The following is a 22,165-nucleotide window of genomic DNA, read 5'->3' as shown; positions in this document are numbered from 1 at the left end:
TATAGAAAAAAGGAACACTTGGGCACCATTGGTGGGAATGCAAACTGGTAGAGTCACTCTGGAAAACAATATGTAGACTGATCAGAAAGTTAAAAATAGAACTACCCTATGATCCCATAATTGCACTATTGGATATTTAACCAATAAAAGACCACTTTACTTTAAATGTGATTGATCTTTAGTCTACATTGTCATTGAAGCAATAATATTGTTAGGATTCTTTGTTGAAAATAGGAAAAACAAGTTCTACATATCTTAAGTAAAAAAAAAAAAGAATTTATTAGTAGACATCAGGAACTCAGTTTGAATGAGAAATCCTGGATAAAGAACAGGAACTCAAGGAGCTCTGGAAGACTTAGCAGTATGTCCTGTAGCGTCATTCATATAGCAGGTGCCAACTTAATGGATCAGATTCCCAGCTATCCCCTCTTCCTTCAGTCACCTCAGTTTTACCCACAGAATAAAATGTGCCACAAACCCAGAGAGATGAGGAATCAGCAACTCTAACTTCCATGATGGTAAGTGGCTACTTCTTTCCTCAAACTCCTACAGTGAAAAACTCCCCAGAGGAGTTAGGGATGCCAGCAGAACTGGATGCTTGAGTGCAAGACAGCCCAAAATTGACCAGCGCCAACTTTGGACTTTACATTTGCCCACACAGCATCCACACTCATCATATTTATGTATTTATACTTCATAATAAAACTACTTCCACCAAACAGAGTGAGACTATTCCTCATACAACAAAAAGGAGATGATCCAAAGTCCAGGCAGGTCTGAAGTGATTCCGTGACAATTACCAGGGATTATGAACATAAAATTAAAATTTAATTTGAAAATTAAAAAAAAATCAATTAAAACTGTGAAGTGATCTACCTGGGATATATCATATTTTGGAAGTTGGGGAAGGAGGAGAGAAATTGTCTTCCCTTGGGCTGCTAGAACACAATACCTATAAATACCATTTCTATGCCATTAAATTCCACTGTGGAGAGTTCCTGAGGGTGATATCAGAAGAGGGTGTTAGAGAAGGAAGGGTGATTAGAATAAGTATTTGAAAACGTGCTTGATGTGGATGTACAACTGATCTATTTCTGCCAAAAACACAAACTCAAATTTCAGGGGTTTAACACCACAAAGTGTATTTATCAATCACTTAACAGTCTAGTGTGTCTGTTCTTGGTTGGTGAGTGGCTTTCCTACATTTGGCAATTTAGGGGTCCAGGCTCCTTCTAATGATACAATCCATCACCCCACAAAGCTATGGAATTTTCTGCTTCTGACCAGTCTTAGGGAAATTGAAGAAGCCGATCTGCTTTTTAAAATTTCTTGGCTCAGAAGAGGCACACATCATTCTCATTCATATTCTACCTGTGAGTTATACCTTGGGGCAATTAGTTATATACTCTGCCCTTGCAGGGGTGAGCTAGACTGCTACTTCCCATCGGCAAATGCCTACCATGTAAAGGGGGGAAGCGTTCTGACAGATGTCTAGCTGTTTCTGTTACAATTGATTGCTGTCTTCTGCATCTGCCTCGACACGGTTCTATATGCCACCCCATTACCTGATGGAGTGCTGCGGGGCATGTCCAACTTTAGGTCAAAATAGATCAATTAATGTGCAGTTCATGGTGAACATCTTGGTTATGCATTATTTACGATCCAGTGGATGGCCATTTGATATCCACCAAAGCAAATTGTCAAGCCATAAGCTACTCTCAAAACAATAATTATTTGCTGAAACTGGCAGCGCTTTGCAACACAATCTTAGAGGACAAATATTATTGGGGCTTGTCACAGGCTCCATATAACTGTGATTTCCTACGGAGAATTTTGGTGACTTTGTGTCTGCTAAGTTAGGATAGAGGATTAGGATTAAAATGGGGTGTCAGTTTTCATGCAAGTTGAACCAGTTACATTTCTTTTCTTGCTCTGGGCCCACTTAGATTTTTGAGGTCTCAGAGCGACACACCAACATATGTTTTACTGTCTCTAAAATCCAAAAGGATCACGTTTTCCTTAATGTAAAGGAGCCTGAAAGACCGTTTCCTTTTCTTTTTTCTTTTAAATAAACAATTTTTTTAAAATATAATTTATATGCCATAAAATTCATTTTGAGTGTCAATTCAATGGTTTTTTAGTAAGCTTGGAATTTTATAATCATCTCCATGATCTCATTGAAAAATATTTTGTATTATCCTAAAAAGAAATCGCATGTACACTTTCCTTCACTTTGAGGGAATAGGGTAGCCTGCCTTCTAGCTCAGAGCTTTTTAATCCTGGTACCACTGGCATTTGGGTCAGGTAATTCTTTGCTGTAGGGGCTATCTAGTACTTTATAAGATGCTGATGCTTAGCAGCATTTCTGGCCTCTATATATGAGATGACAGTAGCATTGTCTCTCTTAGTTGTGACAACCAAAAGGTCTGTAGACATTGCCAAACAGAAGAATCACCCCAAGTTGACAAGTACTGCCCCATATTAAAATGGCAATGAGATGGCCATCTTTTGTATCATGGGGGATTTATTCCACACTCTCTAGCATACATAAGGCATCTAGGATTCCTGCTACTATACATACCCCAAGTCCCCTCAGCTTAATGTTACCAATGTAGCAGACCAGTGTTGTTTTATGTAACAGTGCAAGGATCCAAAGATCCTGTAGAATTAATTGTATCTTGGAAGCTGTCTATGATGGCTTACTGGTGCCTTTGTCAGGTGAGAGCAAATTGTTTTGAAATTTCTATATTTAGTGAAAAAGAAAAGAGAACATTTGCAAGATAAAAAACTGTATACCAAGTGCTAGGGTCTGTGTGGATTTGCTTCAGTGAGATAGGATCTGAAATATCATCTTTCATTTCTATCATCACCTGATTAAACTTTTGATAATTCAAAGTCATTTTCAAAAACCCATTCATCTTTGGTGTTACTATACCAGAGAATTAAATGCAGGATATGAGAGAAATCACCACCCTTATATTTTTTATGTTGTTAATGGTGTCTTATACTTAGGATTATCCTGGGAATGTACAGTTATTAGGAATAAGGAATTCTGAAGATTTCCATTTGCCCCTTTCTACCATGAAACCATCGATCAAGGAGTCAATCTAGGAATTCTGATAATTTTTAAGAACATCTGTTCAAAATATGTAACCCTTAATAGATTTACTGCAGAATTCTTCTTGAAGTGTACTCAAGAAGAGTACCAGTCTTATCTTTATTCAAGGAACTCTTTGTTTATGGAATAATTAACATCTAGAGATTGAATGACGATTACAATTTTCCATTGTTATTGCTGAAGAAAGGCTTCTGTTTCCTAGATCTGGACTTTTTCCATACAAACAAAGCAGGACTTATTTCCTTGAAAGCCTGTTGTCTACAACTCACACTTTAGAAATAAAGTCTGTATCATGTAGGGTTTTTTTTTGGATGCAATTAACAGAAATAACCCCTTTAAAAAAAATTTGAGAGAGAGAGAGAGAAAGAGAGAGAGAGAGCCTGAGCAGAGGATAAGGCGAAGGAGAGGGAGTGAAAGAATCCCAAGCAGATTCTGCACTGAGTGCAAGGCCTGATATGGGGCTCGATTCCACAACCCTGAGATCATGACCTGAGCTGGAACCAAGAGTCAGATGCTAAACCAATTGAGCCACCCAGATGCCCCAGCAGAAATCATCTCTTAGGAAAAAAAAAAAAGATTTTTATCAGTATACTATTAGAGAGCTCACAAAACTGATGGGGGACTGGATCATGGACTTGGAAAGCAGGCTAGGATTAGGAAATCCAGCTGGGCCAGACAGGCAGGGCAACAGTTTTCTGAGACACAGTGATGTCAGAGTCCACCGTGGTTCAGGGTTGCATACATAAGTAGGTCCACTCTTCAAAATGATTACTCTTAGCACATGTGCACTGCTTTTGATCCCAGCAGACCTTGAGCCAGAGCAAACAAACTTAAATGTACACATATCCTGCAAAATATTTGAAGACTTTTATTGAAAGTAGTTTTCATTATCTCTAAAAAGAGTTTGTCTATTTTAAATATTCAGTCTAGGAGATGAGGCACTTGAGAGTAGAGATGAATAATTACCCAGTCTTTAAGCATGACCTTCTGTGAGCCATTTAGCAGTATTCCCAATGAAAGAAATGAGTGTAATTGGGACACTAGATACGTTGACATCTGCTACACAACCAACCTGAAAGGTCATGTCTTGTCTAAAGTATCTTAAAACACCTAAGGGATAATTTCCTGATTTAGAATTAGAGAAATTAATTAGGACAAATGCTCTTATTAATTTGGAAACAAAGTTGAGTTATTTGAAGATGTAAAACTTGACAAATACCTTTGGGAAAACATCTATGAACTGGCTGAGTTCTTTACTATTCAGTAAAGAGGATGAAAATTTGAATAAAGAGTATTTTAAGAATGCAGATTTGGGAATTAAATGGAGGATGGTATGAAGTATGAAGGGGTGTATACTACAGGTCATATGCAAGAAAATAATAAAGAGTTATAAGCAAACAAGCAGGCAAAAGTAGTGCAATCTGTTCTCTTCTGTTTTTGAAGCTATAAAGAAAAATGTACCCAACTGGTTGATGAGGTCACATGGTTTGACATTGCATGCAAACCTTCAGAGGGCTTCCAACTACATGCAGTGATTATCCATAGAGAAAATGGTGAAGAAAACTTAATTGGTTGAATCATAAGAAGCTCTGTGTCAAAAAGGAAAGCCAAGTCTATTGTGGTTATTATTAAACAATTATTTCAGTTTGCCATAAGGAAAACAGAAAAGGAGGAAGCAGGATTGGGCTATGAAAGCTAGAATTCTGTGTCCATTCTTGTTTTTCACTTTACTTGCGTAGTATCTGTTTGTGTTCATAGCCTCTGGGAGGAGGGAATATTCCTTTCTTGGAAAGGGAGGTGGTTGTGGTGGATGTTACTCTATCTTGGTGATGATGGTGATGCTGTTTGGGGTAGTAAAGTAGTGGTGGAAGGGTGTGAAAGCCCCAAGATTATTTTCCTGCATTGGCAGAATAGATTCAAGACCGGTGGAGTGAGGGAGAAGTAAGTGGGACCCACAGCCCAATCCAACTGGTGCTCCGTGGCCCTGAAAATAGTTTTCCAAATTTCCCTTCAGAGGCTGACTTTGAAAATATTTGGAGTTTTTTCTAGGTTTCTAGTTTCTTTTCTAAGCATATAGTTTAGTGAGGGTGAATTATTTTACCCAGGAACAGATTATTTTTTTTTCTTGTTTTGAATGAAACAAAATACCATGTATTAAAACACTCCAAGTTTTTCCTTTGGTATTTCAAACTTCACACTTACTTGCTGTGAACAGTAGGGGGCAGGCAAAGAATAGCTGTTATTTTTCCAGTTGAGCTCAAACTTCCACTGCCATTGCTTTACCTAATATAAAGATTTACAAATAAGCCATATTCAAGTAAAACAAAATAAGCCAGGGGATCTCTGAGTGGCTCAGCGGTTTGACACCTGCCTTCCGCCCAGGGCGTGATCCTGGAGACCCGGGATTGAGTCCCGCATCGGGCTCCCTGCATGGAGCCTGCTTCTCCCTCTGCTTGTCTCTGCCTCTCTGTCTCTCTCTGTGTCTCTCATGAATAAATTAATTAAATATTAAAAAAAATAAGCCATATTGTATGTGCGGTGAGTACTTAGATATGAGTTTTTTAATGAAGTCTTCTGAATTCTCATTTTCTATTGCATTAGCACACATTCACAATTTGCTCACACTGAAAGGTCTTTCTCAAAAGGTTAAAAATCAAAGTACTAAAAAAATACTTTCACTACTTATGCCAAAGGTTTTCCTGACAATATCACACAATATATGTAATAATTTGAGTAGTTTTAGAGAAATCTTAGAATCATATGACTAGGGGCACCTGGGTGGCTCAGTTGGTTGAGCATCAAGCTCTTGGTTTCAGCTCAGGTCATGATTTCTGAATCAGGGACTGACCCAGCACTTCCAACTGTGCTCCCCTATTACTGACGGTGGTGTGGGGGGCTCTGGCTACCAGGCAGTTCGGATCAACTGGCCTTTAATAAGGTTTTATTGTTTACACTGCCTTTTAAATTACCTTTTTTTTTTTTTTTTTTTTTTTTTGAGTTTAAGGAATCTTTCCAGACCTAGACAGGTAGGATACCTCCTCCTCTACGGAAAATGATGCTCTTCTCAGAGCTCATAGGTGGAGTTGAAAAGCCTGGAGTGGGGACTGAGAATGTGGCAGACATTCCCTCCTTTCTGAGCCTGCTGACACAGAGGGGGGAATAAACCCATTATAGGTTTTTGCTTTGGGGATGATCTATGCCTTTTTTATGCTAATAGAAAGGTCATAATTTTATTTATTTTTATTATTTTTTAAAGATTTTATTTATTCATGAAAGACACACAGAGGGAGAGACAGAGACATAGGTGGAGGGAAAAGCAGGCTTCGTTCAGGGAGCCCAATAGGGGACTCGATCCTGGAGTCCCAGGATTATGCCCTGAGCCAAAGGCAGACGCTCAACCGCTGAGCCACCCGGCGTCCCAAGGTCATAATTTTAAAATAAAAAAATATATGGCGGTCAAGAACACATTTTTTATCACACTATTCACACTTGTTATCCTTTCTTCCACAAATATGATGAGGGGAGGCATTTTTTATTGCTCTTGTTCCCAAATAGTCCCTCCATCCTGGCTTTGGAGTCTTGGGGTGTCATGTCTCTCTTAATCACCAATAGCATCAAGTATGTCAACCTGGACCATTGCGGAACCTTCTTTTTTTCTCAGATCTGACTCGAAACCAGCAGTTTTCCAGCTCATTTACTCAGTAAATGGGCTGGATCATCACACCTAAATCAGGAATATCCCATCTGAACAGGAATATATTCCCTCCAAAATCCAAAGAGGCCCACTAGGTATTGTGCCCCTCTTTCTGAATGCAGGTCGGACCAGATACAACAACTTATCCTTCACCTTAGAAGAGTATCTTGAAAAAAAAAAAAAAAAAAGAGTATCTTGACTCCACACCGCTGGAGCCCTACAATTTCATCAGGTAGAAAGAAGACCTTTGGTATTTTGTAGGATTTATTATTCTCTTTCAGGCAGGCAAATGTCTTACAAATATATCTAGAGTAGTTGCTACTTCCTTCTCACCAGGTCCATCACCATAATGTCATCAATGTAATGCACCAGTGTGATGTCTTATGGAAAGGAAAGGCTTTCTACAGCTTCCCTGTGGACTAAATTATAACTGGGTTAATTTACATCAACTAAATATAAGGCTGGAGAGTCAATATACCCCAGAGGCAGGATAGTGAAGGTATATTAGTGGCCTTGCCAACTAAGAGAAAACTGCTTCTGGTGGTCATTACTATCAGATACCAAGGGGGAAAAAAAAGCACTTGCCAGTTTAATACTCTACAGGTGCCAGGGGTTGTATTAATTTGCTCAACAATGAAATCCCATCCTAAAACAGTAAGTGGGATTTGAGTTACTGTTTGGTTAATCTTAGGAAAGTCCACAATCATCCTTCAAGGCCAATTTGTTTGGCCGGAGCCACCTCTGCCAGCAACATGTTCAAGGTAATTTGGAGGTCTGTGGGGCTAGCCAGCCTGAGTCTGCTCACCTTTAATGTCTATGCGTCACCTAAAAGGGACTCACCTCACAAAACTGTGAAGGTTAATGAGCTTTCACTCTACTCGGTTCCTGAGGGTCAATCTAAATATGTGGAGGAGCCAAGGACCCAGCTTGAAGAAAGCATTTCACATCTCTGACATTATTGCAAGCCATATACAAGTTGGTGTCAGGAAATGTACTCACAAACAAAGCCCAAGATGCAGAGCTTGGTTCAATGGGGGTTAGACAGCTATGAATATCTCCAAAATGCACCTCCTGGATTTTTTCCAAGACTTGGTGTTATTGGTTTTGCTGGCATTGTTGGACTTCTTTTGGCTAGAGGGTCAAAAATAAAGAAGCTGGTGTATCCACCTGGGTTCATGGGACTAGCTGCCTCCCTTTATTATCCACAACAAGCCATTGTATTTGTCCAGGTCAGTGGGGAGAAATTATATGACTGGGGTTTACAAGGATACATAGTCATAGATTTGTGGAAGGAGAACTTTCAAAAGCCAGGAAATGTGAAGAATTCACCTGGAAATAAGTAGAATGCTCCATGCTCTGCCCATTTTAATCAGTTATAGGTAAACATTGGAAACTCCATGCATTTTCTACAGAAAAAAATGGCAGAGAAGTCAGTACTGAATGTAGTAAATTGGCTTTCTTCTTCAGGAAAAACTATACCAGGCTTCTTTGTTATCTTGGGTGATACCACACTACCAGTGGACTAATCAGAAATCCTTTCACCTAGAGATAATGTCCAACATTAGAACTCTTGGTTCTCATGTTGCTATTTATGTACATAATTAAAATTCTGAATTAAAAAAAAGACCTATTTGTTTCCTGTAGGTTATTGCTTGCAGAGGACCCAGCTCAAGCCATATCTTGACTTCTGATCCATCGGAACTGTGAGATAACAAATGTGTGTTGTTTGAAGCCATTAAGTTGTGGTAATTGGTTATACAGCAAGAGAAAATTAACAGTGGTATTCGAATTCTGTCCTGCCTGGCCCCAAGACTTGTTCTTTTTCTATAAAACTATAGTATACCAAATAGTGTAGAACACTGCTTTAGATGACCCAGAGCACTGTCTGGGTCACATACCAGTGGCCAAGGACACAGTGCTTGTATCAGTGTTGAATTGGAAATATTTCTCTATTGAAAGTTTGACCAAACTAACTGAGAGGTTTGTAGAGAACCTGAAAGCTACAGTTAGAGGAGTTCTGCAGAAGCAGCTGGTATCAACCATGTTAAGGATGACCGGAAAGCGGAGAAGGCAGATAAAGATCAAGATAAATGATCTTGCTTTCACAGCATAGAGACCTTTGGAAAATGAGAAGAGGCTAGTTTCTATGGACTAGAGGGAGATAAGTTAGGTTAAATCAGGGAGAAAATGATGAGATGTTCAATTTAATGTTTATCAATATAAGAATCCAGACATTCGAAGTGTCAGGGAACTGACATTGGGGACTTCATGTGGCTTTTACTCATAAATCCTACTTTTTTGTGAGATAACATATAAAAGAATGCAATGGGAATCATGAGTACATGGATTTTTTTCACTAAACTTAAATCACTGGGAATATTACACAATTTTGAAAAAGAAAGTGACCTGTTCATTATAAGAAATCTCCAATTATATTATAGGAGCAAAATTATTCTCACTCACTTGTAAACTGCTGACATTTGATGGGAAATGTTACAACAGAAACACTGAATTACAAAGCTGGGAGCCCTGACAGGTGGGCACAAGGTCCTGCAGGGTCTTTTTTTGCCATCTCACAAAAACACACTATGGTTGTTGCAGGAATGTGGGAAAAGTGCCCTAACACACAGCTTCCGGGGAGCAGAGCATGTAGACTGTCACTCTCAAAACCAGTGTGAGCTACCACATGAACCATGGACACAAACTCAGACTGTGAGAATTTTAAAAAAGTTATCTTGATGTCAACGGCACGGAAGCAAGGATATTTAGCTTTTAAATTCTTCTATTAGGAAGACCCTGGGTGCCCAGTTGGCTAAGTATCTGACTCTTGATTTTGGCTCAAATCATGATCTCAAGGTCATGAGATTGAGCCCCATGTTTGGATCCGCACTGAGCAAGAAGCTTGCTTGAGATGCTCTCTCTTCCTCTCCCTCTACTGCCCTTTCTCTAAATAAAATGAAATGAAATAGAATAAAATAAAAAAACTCTTCTAATAGGTAAATTCCACATTCTTCTTGAAATGGGATAAAACTTAATGAGCATTTCAATATCACTCAGCACCAGGGAAATACAAATCAAAACCACAATGAGATACCACATCACAGTGGTCAGAATGGCTAAAATTAAGAACTCAGGAAACAATAGATGATGGCTAAGATGAGGAGAAGGAGGAACCCTTTTACACTGTCGGTAGGAATGTAAACTGGTGCAACCACTATGGAAAACAGTATTGAAGTTCCTAAAAAAGTTAAAAATAGAACTACTCCACAACCAGCAATTGCACTGCTAAGCAATTACTCAAAAGATACAAAAATAGTCATTCAAAGGGGACATACACCCCAATGTTTATACTAGCAATGTCCACAGTAGCCAAACTATGGAAAGAGCCCAGATAGCCATCAACAGATAAATGGATAAAGAAGATGTGGTATACATATACATGGAATATTACTCGGTCATCAAAAAGTATCCAACTTAACATTTGCAATGACGTGGATGGAACTAGGGGCTATAATGTTAAGCGAAATAAGTCAGAGAAAGACAAATACCATATGATTTCACTTGTATGTGGAATTTAAGACACAAACAGATGAACATAGAGGAAGGGAAGGAAAATAAAGTAAGATGAAACAGAGAAGGAGGCAAACCGTAAGAGACTCTTAAGGATAGGAAACAAACTAAGGGTCGCTGGAGGGGAGGTGGATGGAGAGATAGGGTAAGTGGATGAGAGCACTTGAAGTAATGAGCACTGGGTGTTGTATGCAATAGACGAATCACTAAATTCTACTCCTGAAACTAATAATACACTATAGGTTAACTAAATTGAAATTAAATTAAATTTAAAATGTTTTAAAGGATTTAAAAAAACCTTAATGAATGAGAATTCTATTAAAACAAGATGCTGCTTCATCATGTTTTTAGAATGGGCAGAGCTACATCATCAATGGAAATTTTCTAAAAGATTCAAAAGAAAATCTTTTTCTTAGGTAAATATAAGAAGTCCTTTTCTCCTGTCAACATGGCCAACAATAGGAAAGTAAAAGTAAATTGTAAATGTATCTATAAATTCAAGAGGAATTTGTGACTGAGTTTGGAAAGTGAACCAGCCCCCCAAAACACTGCTAGCTCATATATGTCAGAGTCAGTCAGCTTGATCTGAAGTGCCAAGCAGGGGATCATTTTGGGGACAGAAGAGGAGAGCAGTGGGAGTGCTTTCTAAGGGGTCTCTGCTGAGGGGACTCAGTAGAGGAAGGGCTGTTCCAGGTGAACATCTCAGGAGGAGTATACCTTGAGCACTTCGCAGGTACATTCCCATATTACAATCAATGTGTAAAATTCGTTTGATTTCCACAGAAGACATAATCTGTTATTGCTATTCTTATATAAAACACTGAGATGTGGGGGTTAGACCAAGCCCTGATGATGAGTGTGTTACTTCTTACAATTCATAGGTCAAGGTGGATAACATAAGATCACACTGGCATCAGAGGAAAATGGAGTGCTTTCTGTAATAAGAAAGAACTTTACCTCTCAGTTATGTCCTAGAACTACCTAAAGCCATGAAGCATTTGAACAAGAACAAGGTCTGTGAATATCTCTGAGTAGAAAATGTGACAACCATTTTTTTCAATTTTATGAAATGTGCTTCTTTTCATTAAAAGGGTTTTTTATTGCTAAAAATTTCAAATGAACACAAAAGCAGAGAGAACAGTCAAGTGAAGCTCCATGCATTTGTCAACCGACTCCAACAATTATCAGTTCACGGCCAATCTTGTTTCATTTACAACACTACCTACTTTCCTCACCACCTGGATTATTTTGAAATAATTCCCAGACATATCTTCTCTTTGATGAATGTGAAACATGCTTAAAAACTTGGTATCTGGGGATCCCTGGGTGGCTCAGCGGTTTAGCGCCTGCCTTCAGCCTAGCGAGTGATCCTGGAGTCCCGGGATCGAGTCCCACATCGGGCTCCCTGCTTGGAGCCTGCTTCTCCCTCCTTCTGCGTCTCTGCCTCTCTCTCTCTGTGTCTCTCATGAATAAATAAATAAAACCTTAAAAAAAAACTTGGTATCTATATTTTAAGTCTCTCAGGGGTATCATTAATATCACTGAAATGTGAAAGCCAGCCAAGAATCCAAAAAGTGCAGGGCCTGGGTCATATCTCATGGCGTAATCCTCCTATTCCATAAACTTTTACACAAGTGAAATTGTATTGGGGAACATGGGTGGCTCAGTGGTTGAGCATCTGCCTTTGGCTCAGGGTGTGATCCCGGGGTCCTGGGATCAAGTCCCACATCGGGCTCTCTGCAGGGAGCCTGCTTCTCCCTCTGCCTATGTCTCTGCCTCTCTCTGTGTGTCTCTCATGAATAAATAAATAAACCTTAAAAAAAAAAAGTGAAATCGTATTAAGTATATTTCAAGGGAAGTCTAAAAGCAAAAGACCAGAAAACTTTAAAAAATGTTGGAAGATATTTGCAAGGTATTTGTGGTTGATCGTGTTTGTCTGTGTAGTGTGTGTGCATACGCATGTGTTTCTATATTTATCCATTAACTATCTGCCTATCCATTATCTATCTATAATATACCCAAAATTAGAATAATATTTCTGTGCTAATGAAGAATACATCTCTTTTCCCCACACTTGCCATATTCCTAGATACTCTTTCTAGCTCAGTAGGCCATATGTACCCAAGAAAACCTCTAGATCAAGACAGAAATGTGAATGATGAGTGAATGAGATCTGAAAATGACTGCAAGTCCAAGAGAAGCATATAACTAGTTCTGTTGCCTCAAATTTCTAGAAGTCCTGGATATTTGCTGTTATTTGTGGGTTTACTAATAATTCATGTAGTCATATGGCTTCATGTCTCCATCCCTTCGTGCTTGTACCAAAGAAGCCCAACTTGGCTTCTTCCCCCAGGCAACCTCTCTTCCTCTATTAAGCCTCAGTTCAGCACTTAGAATCACTCCAGACACCTCCTAGCTTGTCATTAATGTTTTCATCCAATGGACCCTCCTACTATAATTGAAATCATAGTACGTTTTACCAAGCAGACCCTAAACCCCTGTGTGCAGCCCATAGAGCCCATTGTTAAGAGCACAGACTTTGGAGTCCAACAAGCCAAGGCTTGAACATCAGATTTACCATGTTTTATCTGTGCAATCTTAGACAGGTTCCTAAACTTTGTGAGTCATAGTTTCCTTATCTGTAAAAGGGGGATGATAATACATATTTTTATATTTGGATTAAATTGGATAATACAAGTTGGTATATATGTTGTCTCTGAATATCAGCTACATAATATATTCCATTGACTCTAAGACATATCTTTTCACATTTAACATCTCTGAAATGGAGTCTTGAAGTCACTGTTTGACAGATGGCAACTCTACAAAGTTGTCATTGCCTTTGCACACATCAGAAAGGCTAAGCCCAAACTTGCAGAATGGATGAAAACTCAGTAAACAATATTGAAGCAAACAATCTTTAGCCTCTAGTAATCTATAGCTATTAGTCTGTTTGTACAAATTGTGCTTTAGGAAAACCACATTTTTCAAAGGCCAGGTTATACAGAAACTTTTAGAATACAACCCATGTATAAATGAACAACTGCATGAATAGTTTAACTGTGAATATAAAAAGCTTAGAACATTTTTTGTCGTTTAAAAACTATGGCATATTTGCCAGCCTACTTCTGTATTCATATTCTTTTATAGTATGAATTTAGCCTTATCCCTTTGAATGATTTTTAACTATAGTTTTGCTATTAAACAATTACACTTGGAATTTGATACATTTTCTTTGGAGGAAAGACTTCTCCCTTCTTTGTCATTTTCAATGATACACTAAATGCTCTATGCACTCAAACTTTTTTCCAAGTGTGTTGACGTCTCTCTAATCTTTGCAATCAAAGGAACTGGGTAAATCACTTTGCTAGGGTAGCAACACTTGCTTAGTGTACAATAAATGGTAATCTAGAAGTTTTTAGATTTATTTTCTCCACACACTGGTAAGATATAATTTTCTTCAACTCAGTGTATTGATTTTATGGACCCTATCATAAAAATTCAAGCCTGAGAAGCAACTATTCAGTACTCCCAGCTCCACAGAGAACCAACAAACTTCACACAAAGACATCCTGCAATTTTCTTCAGAAGCACATTTTAGTGTTTAATAACCCATATGATGCTCAGAAATTTTTTTCTTATATCCATATTAAATTACCAATGGTGCATAGGTTTTGAGTTTCAATCCTATATCACTGGAATGAATTACCTTTCCTAGGGAAACAGGCATCCGCATAGGATCTTGAAGAAGTGCTGTCTGTAAAATAAACTGAGATTATTACCTTTCTGGCCTGGGGCAAGAGATTTTTCAATCAAGTGCTCAACTCCACAATGTGTGCTGCAGTAAGCTGGACAATTGTCATCAAATGATCTTAGCCATAACCCTCTTGAACTCTCACGAGGAATATTAGCACGGGTACTGAGACTGACGGCAGAAAATGAGCTATGACATGGGGCCAGACAAGTAGCTGCGGTGTCGGGGCTTCTGCGCACAGACACACATTTCAGGCCCATCTCAGGAGGCACGCTGTGTCTGAGCAGATGAGGGTGGGCTGAGCCAAGCTTCCCGTTAGTGTCCGTGCCCCCTGAGGGCAGACTCCCTTACCAGAGGTGCTTCCCCCAGTATTACTGTGAGTCATTTCCAGGGCAGGACCTCCTTTGTTTTGCTTGTTTGTTTTTTTTTGCTTGGTCTGGTTTGTCTGATGTATGACCTTGGGATGGTCAAACATACGATTTCTGCTTGTGGATAGCATGGATAGCATGTTTATAGGGACAGGAAGAAACTCTGGTGACTGGATAGCATGATGGCTCAGGGAGGGATGCCATTCATCCACTCCAGCAAAGAGGCAGGAGTGATGGGCAATACATGAGACAGCAGCCAGGAGAACCTCCAGAACATACAGCAGACTCTGTGCATAGTAAACAAACTTTTATTCTATTAAACCACTAAGATTTTTAAGTGCTGTTTTTTTTTCTTTTTATCATTGTATGACCTAGCCTCTCCTGACCAACATGATTTTTTTTTTAAAAAAAGACTTTGTTTGTTTATTCATGAGAGACACAGAGAGAGAGGCAGAGACACAGGCAGAGGGAGAAGCAGGCTCCATGCAGGGAGCCCAGCTCGATGTGGGACTCGATCCTGGGACTCCAGGATCACGACCTGAGCCAAAGGCAAATGCTCCAGCACTGAGCCACTCAGGTGCCTACTGACCATCACCATTTTGAATCACAATTTGAAAGTGTTGCACTCTGTTTTTCTAATTTAACATTATGTCATTAACATTTCCCATATTGTGCAATACTTTAAAATAATTATCCTTTCAAAAATGAGGTAATAATCCTTCAAGGACATGCATCATCATTTACTTAACTAATCCTTTATGATCAATTATTTAGCCTTCCACCCTTTTAAAATAAATAATGTTGAAAACAAATTCATAAAATTACTTCAGATGAATTCCCAGGGGTTGGCTACTGATTTTCTTATGAAATTATAAATTGCTGCATTTTTTCATTGTCTCAAACCATGGACGGGCTTGAACATTTACAGTGGAGCACGCCAAGTGAGGCCAATACACTGCCTAACAGGTGAGCTTGACTATGATTGTTAAATGTGTCTTGAAGATAACACAAGAGACAGGTGTACACAGAACACCATGCTCCAGCCCACCTCGGACTCAGTCACTGACCTTGCTTTCTGGCCAGAGAGGCCCTGCTGGCAGTGGCTAGTGCTGCTGTCAGGGACATGGCCACGTTGTCGCCCCAGTGGCCATCACCACTGCAGACCAGGGTGAGCTCCGGGGCGGCTGGCTCTAATCCTGACGGCACTTAAGCCCTCAAGGGCCAGGACAGTGCTCTCAGCAGGGACCCTGATGCTACTGGGGCTGGAGACTCTGAAGGATCTGATCGGACAGGAGGTGAGAGAGGTTACTGCCCCCAGGAGAGCTCAACCAATGAGAGATGGAAGCAGTGGGCATGCTCCTCTACTGCCATCCTCTCAGGTAGAGTCTGAAAACACAGTGCTCTCCTACACAGCCTCTCTCAGGACCCTGGGCAGGAATGAATTCAAGCTGTCACCAGGCCATGTCCTCTAGTAATACACTCTCTTGTTCACCCTTCCTCCTTCTGGCAGGCCTGCAAATTTCCCCTTCATTCTTGATTCCCTGGCTGAACGACACTCCAAACATGTTAGCACCTGAAGTTTTGCCTCAGATTTTGTCTTCCAAGGAACCTAGGCCAGGAAGAACGCTATTACTTGAAAAGACACTGAAAAGAATCACAGGAAAAAAAGTTAAAAGACTCTTTGTGCTAGCACCCAGATACTATTCTCACTGTTTTAACATAGCTAAACGTCTTGCAAAGGAGACCAAATGCCTAATTCAAACTCATGTTAATTATATATGTCACCAAAAAGCTTCAGGGTTTGTATAGCTAGGCCATTGGGGGCTTTTTAATATTCCATAAACACGAGGGACATACTTTGTTCATATAAGCAGGATATCTTGAGCAGCAGCAACAAGGACAGAAGCATAACCTTCTGAGAGATGAAAGAAAGAGAGGAAGAGAGGAAGAGAGAAAAGAAAGAAAGAAAGAAAGAAAGAAAGAAAGAAAGAAAGAAAAAAAGAAAGAAAGAAAGAAAGAAAAAGAAAGAAGAAAGAAAGAAAGAAAGAAAGAAAGAAAGAAAGAAAGAAGAAAAAAGAAAGAAAGAAAGAAAGAAAGAAAGAAAGAAAGAAAGAAAGAAAGAAAGAAAGAAAAGAAAGAAAGAAAGGAGGAAGGGAAGAAGGAAGGAAGGAAGGAAGGAAGGAAGGAAGGAAGGAAGGAAGGAAGGAAAACAAATATGTTGGGTGATGTCCAAGTGCTAAACTACTCTCCATTTAGAACTTTTTTCTTTCTTATAACTCTAGAGCTAACAAGATATGTAATTATAAAAAGAAAGTGTAAGTAGTATCTTAGTATATTTTATGTGAAACTATTAAAGAAAATATGCTAAATATTTAAAGCACAAATGCAACACCTTTTGTTATAATGGCTTTCTGTTTCCTGAACAGTAGTTAGTTTATCCAGGGTTTACGGTTGAATAGTAAAACTGTAGGAAAGAAAAATTCCCTTATCGTGCTTGTCCAGCAAACTTAAACCTTTAAAATCATGTGTACAATTAAAGCAGCAAGCAGAATGTTCATGTCATGCCCTTGGATAGTTCTTGCTCACCAACCATTTAGACCACGTGGCTTTAACTCAATCCTTGTCATGACAGATTAAGAGGAGGATGTGCAACACACCCACCCAAGGGAGGTGGTGTAAAACATGCCTCATATTGATGCTTTGAGAAGCTGAGTATTTATCCTCCAACTGTCCATCTGTCATTGACTACATGCCGTTTCCAGAGTCATTAACTCTCTTATCTTGCATGTGGGCACAGAGAGTTCCCTCACCCAGCAACAAGCTGTGTAACAGATGCCCATATTCCTTAAACCTTGTTATCCTGTCATTTGGGTGTGCTCTGTCTTTCTGTGTCTGAGAACCTTTTCAGGAGCCCCTGAGAGCCGTGCTGCCTGAGTGGAAGTATCAGGGAATTAACGCCATCACATCCCTGTTCCCTCTCTATAACCAGTAACTCTTGGGTGCCACTCCATCTCACTTTTGGCGACATGATTCTAAAATTCTGAGATATTTGTCTTTACCAGTGCTACTCAAAATAGGTTCTGTTGCCTGGTGCAAAAACTTTGTAGTCTGTTTTGGAAAAAACATCACTCCATGTGGCTAGGTGACACGTAATACACACCCAATGGGTGTCATTTCTGTTTCTCTATCTGTATTAGTCTGCTCAGGCCTCTTCAACAAATTACTATAGACAGGGTGCCTTAAACAACAGGCATCTATATCTCATAGGCCAGGAAGCTGGGAACGCCGAGATAAAGGTGTTAGAGGTTTCTGTTCATAGTGAGGACTCTCTTCCTGGTTTGCAGATGAATGTTTTCCCACTGTGTTCTCTCTTCCCAGGAAGAGAAAGGCTCTAGTGTTTCTTCTTGCAAGGATGCTAATCCCATCATGGGGGATCCACTCTCATGGCCTAGTTACCTCCCAAAGGCTCCACCTCCTAAAGCCATCACATGCAGGGTTCGGTCCCCAACACAGGAATTTTGGAGGGACATATCGTTCAGTTCACAGCACTGTCTTCCATCTTCCCCTATCTGCCTTCCATTGTGCCTCTCTCCTTAGGTTCACAGATATCCTCATAGGCATAAAGCCTGTTAACAGAAATTGCTAGCTCAAATCCAACTTTTAACTATACCTTTCAAGGGAATTATAGTCATCCACTGCTGTGTTCCATAATGTCAGGGTGTATATTTACTTCTCTGTGATAACATTTCATGCACAGTGCCAGGAACTCATTAGATACTCTGTGAATACTATATTCTTTCCCTTTATTCAAGTAACATGTACAAGAAGATACCTATGACAATAAATTAAAGGGAGTATGTGTTTTGGTTAAGAGAGCTATGATGCCAGAATTTCTAGGTCAGAATCCTGGCTTCATCCTTTGCCAGCTGTACAACCTTGGGAAATTCAAGTCACCATGTTTTCCATAATTTCCTTATCTGTAACTGCGGATATTAACTGTATGTAACTTAAGAGATTATGGGGATTAGATAAGATAATACATGAGGAGTGCTTAGAGGGACACTTCAGGCAGAGTAAGTGCTACATATGTCTTATTTTTAGTTACTGCTATGGACATCCTCCCCACCCTCTTGATGCTTTCTTTTGAGAATAAAACAGTGCCTCCTTTTCTATTGTTTATTTTTTTTTAAGATTGTACTTATTTATTTGACAGAGAAACAGAGAGAGAGAGAGAGAGAGAGAGAGAGAGCACAAGTAGGCAGAGTAGAAGGCAGAGGGAGAGGGAGAAGCAGGTTCCCCACTGAGCAAAGAGCCGGATGTGGGGGCTCGATCCCAGGACCTCAGGATCATGACCTGAGCCGAAGGTAGATGCTTAACTGACTAAGCTGCCCAGGTGCCCCTATTGTTTATTCTTTAGTGCTTCTGTTCCTCCAGGGTTCTATCAGAATTTCACAATTTCGTCTGGGATTTTTATTCTTTCTCTCACTTTCTTACTTATTTTACAATGTTGGTAAATCTTCATAGATGGTAGTACAATGGGTAGTAGAGGTAATTGCTTTTTCTATTTTCTTAGTTATTGAGACTATTGACTATCCCATTCACCTACATGGCTTTCAAACTTGCATCAGCATCCCCAGGGGGTGTCTTCAGGCATACAGATTCCTGAGCCCCATTTCAGACCAGCTAAAAGCAGAATATTTGGGCAGTAGTGCTCAGAGAGCTAAATATACTGAGGTGCATGAGGAATTCTCATGATCCTGTTTCTGACTGTCCACAGATGAATATTTGCTTTGGTTCTTTGGGAATGGATCCCAGTATCAGCCTCCTTCTGCTCAATTTCCTAAATGTCCTTGTCTTGCTCCTGCAAATTATCTCTTGTCATTAGGAGTTTTAGGCTGAACACAATAAAAGGAAGGGAAGGCAGAGGCTGCTGTGTCATTTTTCTGCTCTTGGAACAGAGAACTTGGCCCCAGTCTTACTCTCGATTGCCACGGTCCTGATAGTTGTCAGGTCAACCACTAATATGCATAGTTGGCTTTCTATAGATCGTTCTAGGGCTGGGGGGAATCCAGGTACTAGGGCACCTAGAAGTTTAATTTTTCGGCAGCCTCACCTGTGACCAAACTGTGCCATTCCCCTTGTTCTTAAAGCTGTAGAGGCTGACTTTAGACCTTGAAATGCAGCAACACGTCCTTCACACAGGACTCACTCATTTCTTCTGCTTGTACATAATTTAAAGTTCACAGAGTGTATATGTACTTTGCTGTTTCTAAGATTACTTCATGCAAAATATATATGACTTAGTGCTTAAATAAAGTAAGAATTAAATAGTGTGGAAATTTCCTAGCTTTGTGGCTAATATTAATGTTTTTAATGGAGGCAGACCACCAACTGGCTCATTGAAAATGCTGCAACAGGTACAGCTGGGCTACAGGATGAAAACTATAGCCGTTAAACCTGTAAAGTACTGATGTGATAATATCACTCCTACCTCCTGCCAGCTCATAAAGAAAAGCAATAGTTCAGGGAAGCACCAGTACTATGCACAATTCTCTTTTAAAATTCTATATAAAAATGTTAAAATTCTATATTAAAATATAGCTAGGTAGAGGCTATTTTAAAGTTCCGATTTTACCTGGCTTATCTATAGAACTTTGAAATGCCGTAAAACTTGAGCACTCTGTGATAACAATACTATCAAATTGGGACAGCTGGAAAGGTGGTGCATAATACATTGTTCTGATCATTTGCCCTTTATATCAGTTGTTCTAAATACCAGCTATGGAGATTGAACTGCTTGGCATTTAATATTCCTTTCAACTCACATGTTGTATTTACTTGGTGTTCAGATGAGTCCATCAAGACGCAGTTCAAGTGCTTTTCTGCTGCGGAAGCCACTCTACACCTTCCCCCCCATGCTCTCTGCTGAATGCGGGTGTGAGTTTTGCATAATCTGCTTCTTAAGAGTCCAAAGCAAACTCTGTGTCAAGATGAGGCGCCCTTTCTACTTTTCTTTTATTTTCCACTTGCTGAAATGATTTCTCAGTATTAATCACATCAGATTAAAAATGAAGCAACGTTTGCTCCTCACTGTACATTGGTTATACTGACATTCATTTCCAAAAATTGAGGATGCGGTTTCTTTACTCCTGTAATTTCTTATTCATTTGCAAAATGCCACTTCCTCAAAAACAGGCTCTTAAATATTGGTTGAATGGGACAGTGTTTAGTATGACAACTGAACATTAAAAGTAGTTTGATCATATATGACAGACTAATGTTTTGTCAAATGACTGAGAATAATGTTTTGGCAGGAAACTCACAGTTACCATAGTAAAATAAGATAATTTCTGATGAGATAACTCTAGCTACTTACTAAAACCTGACTACGTGTCACATACTCTTAAATATTTTACATAGGTTAATTCATTTAATCCTTAAAATAACTCTATGGAGTAGATGCTATTATTATACCCATTTCATAAATAAGAAAATGAGGTGAGGTGAAGTTGTGTGATTTGCCTACAATGACACAGTTTCCCTCAGACAGACTTAAGTAGGAATTCTTAAGCAACACAGTATACAGCAAAGCAACTTTCTAAAAGAGGGTTAACATATTTATGTATTGCCACTTAGTAATTAGAATAGAAATAATAATTAGGAATTTGTTTGGAATGACTAAAAAACAAAAGTAACATTTCATGCTTGTATTTTCTATTCTTTGGGTTATTCTCACCAGATGTTTCCTGCACATTCAATATTAGGAGTTTCTTCCCAAATGTATGTTATTGGAATTATTAAAAGCTATGTTAAAGAATGTCTACCTTCCTTTTTGTAACATCTACCAAAACTGCTTTTGTATTATTTTCTTTTTGATTTTAATGTCTTTGTCCTATGCGTCTTTTTAAAAAACAGCTTTATTGTGACATAATTCACATACAATAAAATTTATCCATTTAAAGTATATAATTCAGTAGTCTTTAGTGTATATACAGAATTGTACAACCATCATCACAACCTAATTTTAGAATATTTCTATGGCTCTCAAAAGAAACTCCATATCCATTAGCTGTCACTCCTTATCCCCCCCTACTCACTTGTCCTAAGTAACCACTAATCTACTTTATCTCTATAAATTTTTCTATTCTGGACATTTCATATAAATGGAATCATATAATATGTGGTCTTTTGTAAATGGCTTCTTCCACTTAGCATAATTATTTTAAGTTAATTCATGTTGTAATATGTATTAGTACTTTATTGCTTTTTAATCATTGAATAATATTTCATCGTATGGACATAGCACATTTGTTTATCCATTTATCCATTGGTGGATATTTGGGTTGTTTTTCATTTTTTGGTTATTATAAATATTGTTGCTCTGAACATTCATGTACAGTTTTTGTATGGATATATTTTTTTCATTATTCTTGAATATACACCTAAGAGTAGAATCGCTAAGCCATAGAGTGTCTCTGTGTTTATCATTTTGAGGAATTGCCAAACCAGTTTCCAAAGTGGGAGCACTATTTTACACTCTCATTGGCAATGTATAAAGATCCCAATTTCTCCACATCTTGTTAACACTTGTTATTGTCTGTCTTTATTTTAGCCGTTTTAGAGTATATGAAGTGGTATCTCATTGTGGTTTCTATATGAAA

At 39.0% G+C, this 22,165-nt stretch overlaps 1 pseudogene; it reads left to right on the top strand.

The window, feature by feature from the left end:
* The first annotated feature begins 7,564 nt into the window (after positions 1-7,564).
* Positions 7,565-8,274, top strand: LOC121499143 (annotated as a pseudogene).
* The last annotated feature ends 13,891 nt before the right edge of the window (positions 8,275-22,165 follow it).

Source organism: Vulpes lagopus, chromosome 9 (genome assembly GCF_018345385.1).
Source record: "Vulpes lagopus strain Blue_001 chromosome 9, ASM1834538v1, whole genome shotgun sequence".
Taxonomy (NCBI): domain Eukaryota; kingdom Metazoa; phylum Chordata; class Mammalia; order Carnivora; family Canidae; genus Vulpes; species Vulpes lagopus.
The sequence above is the reverse complement of the archived record's forward strand: the minus strand, read 5'-3'. Positions and strand labels throughout refer to the sequence as shown.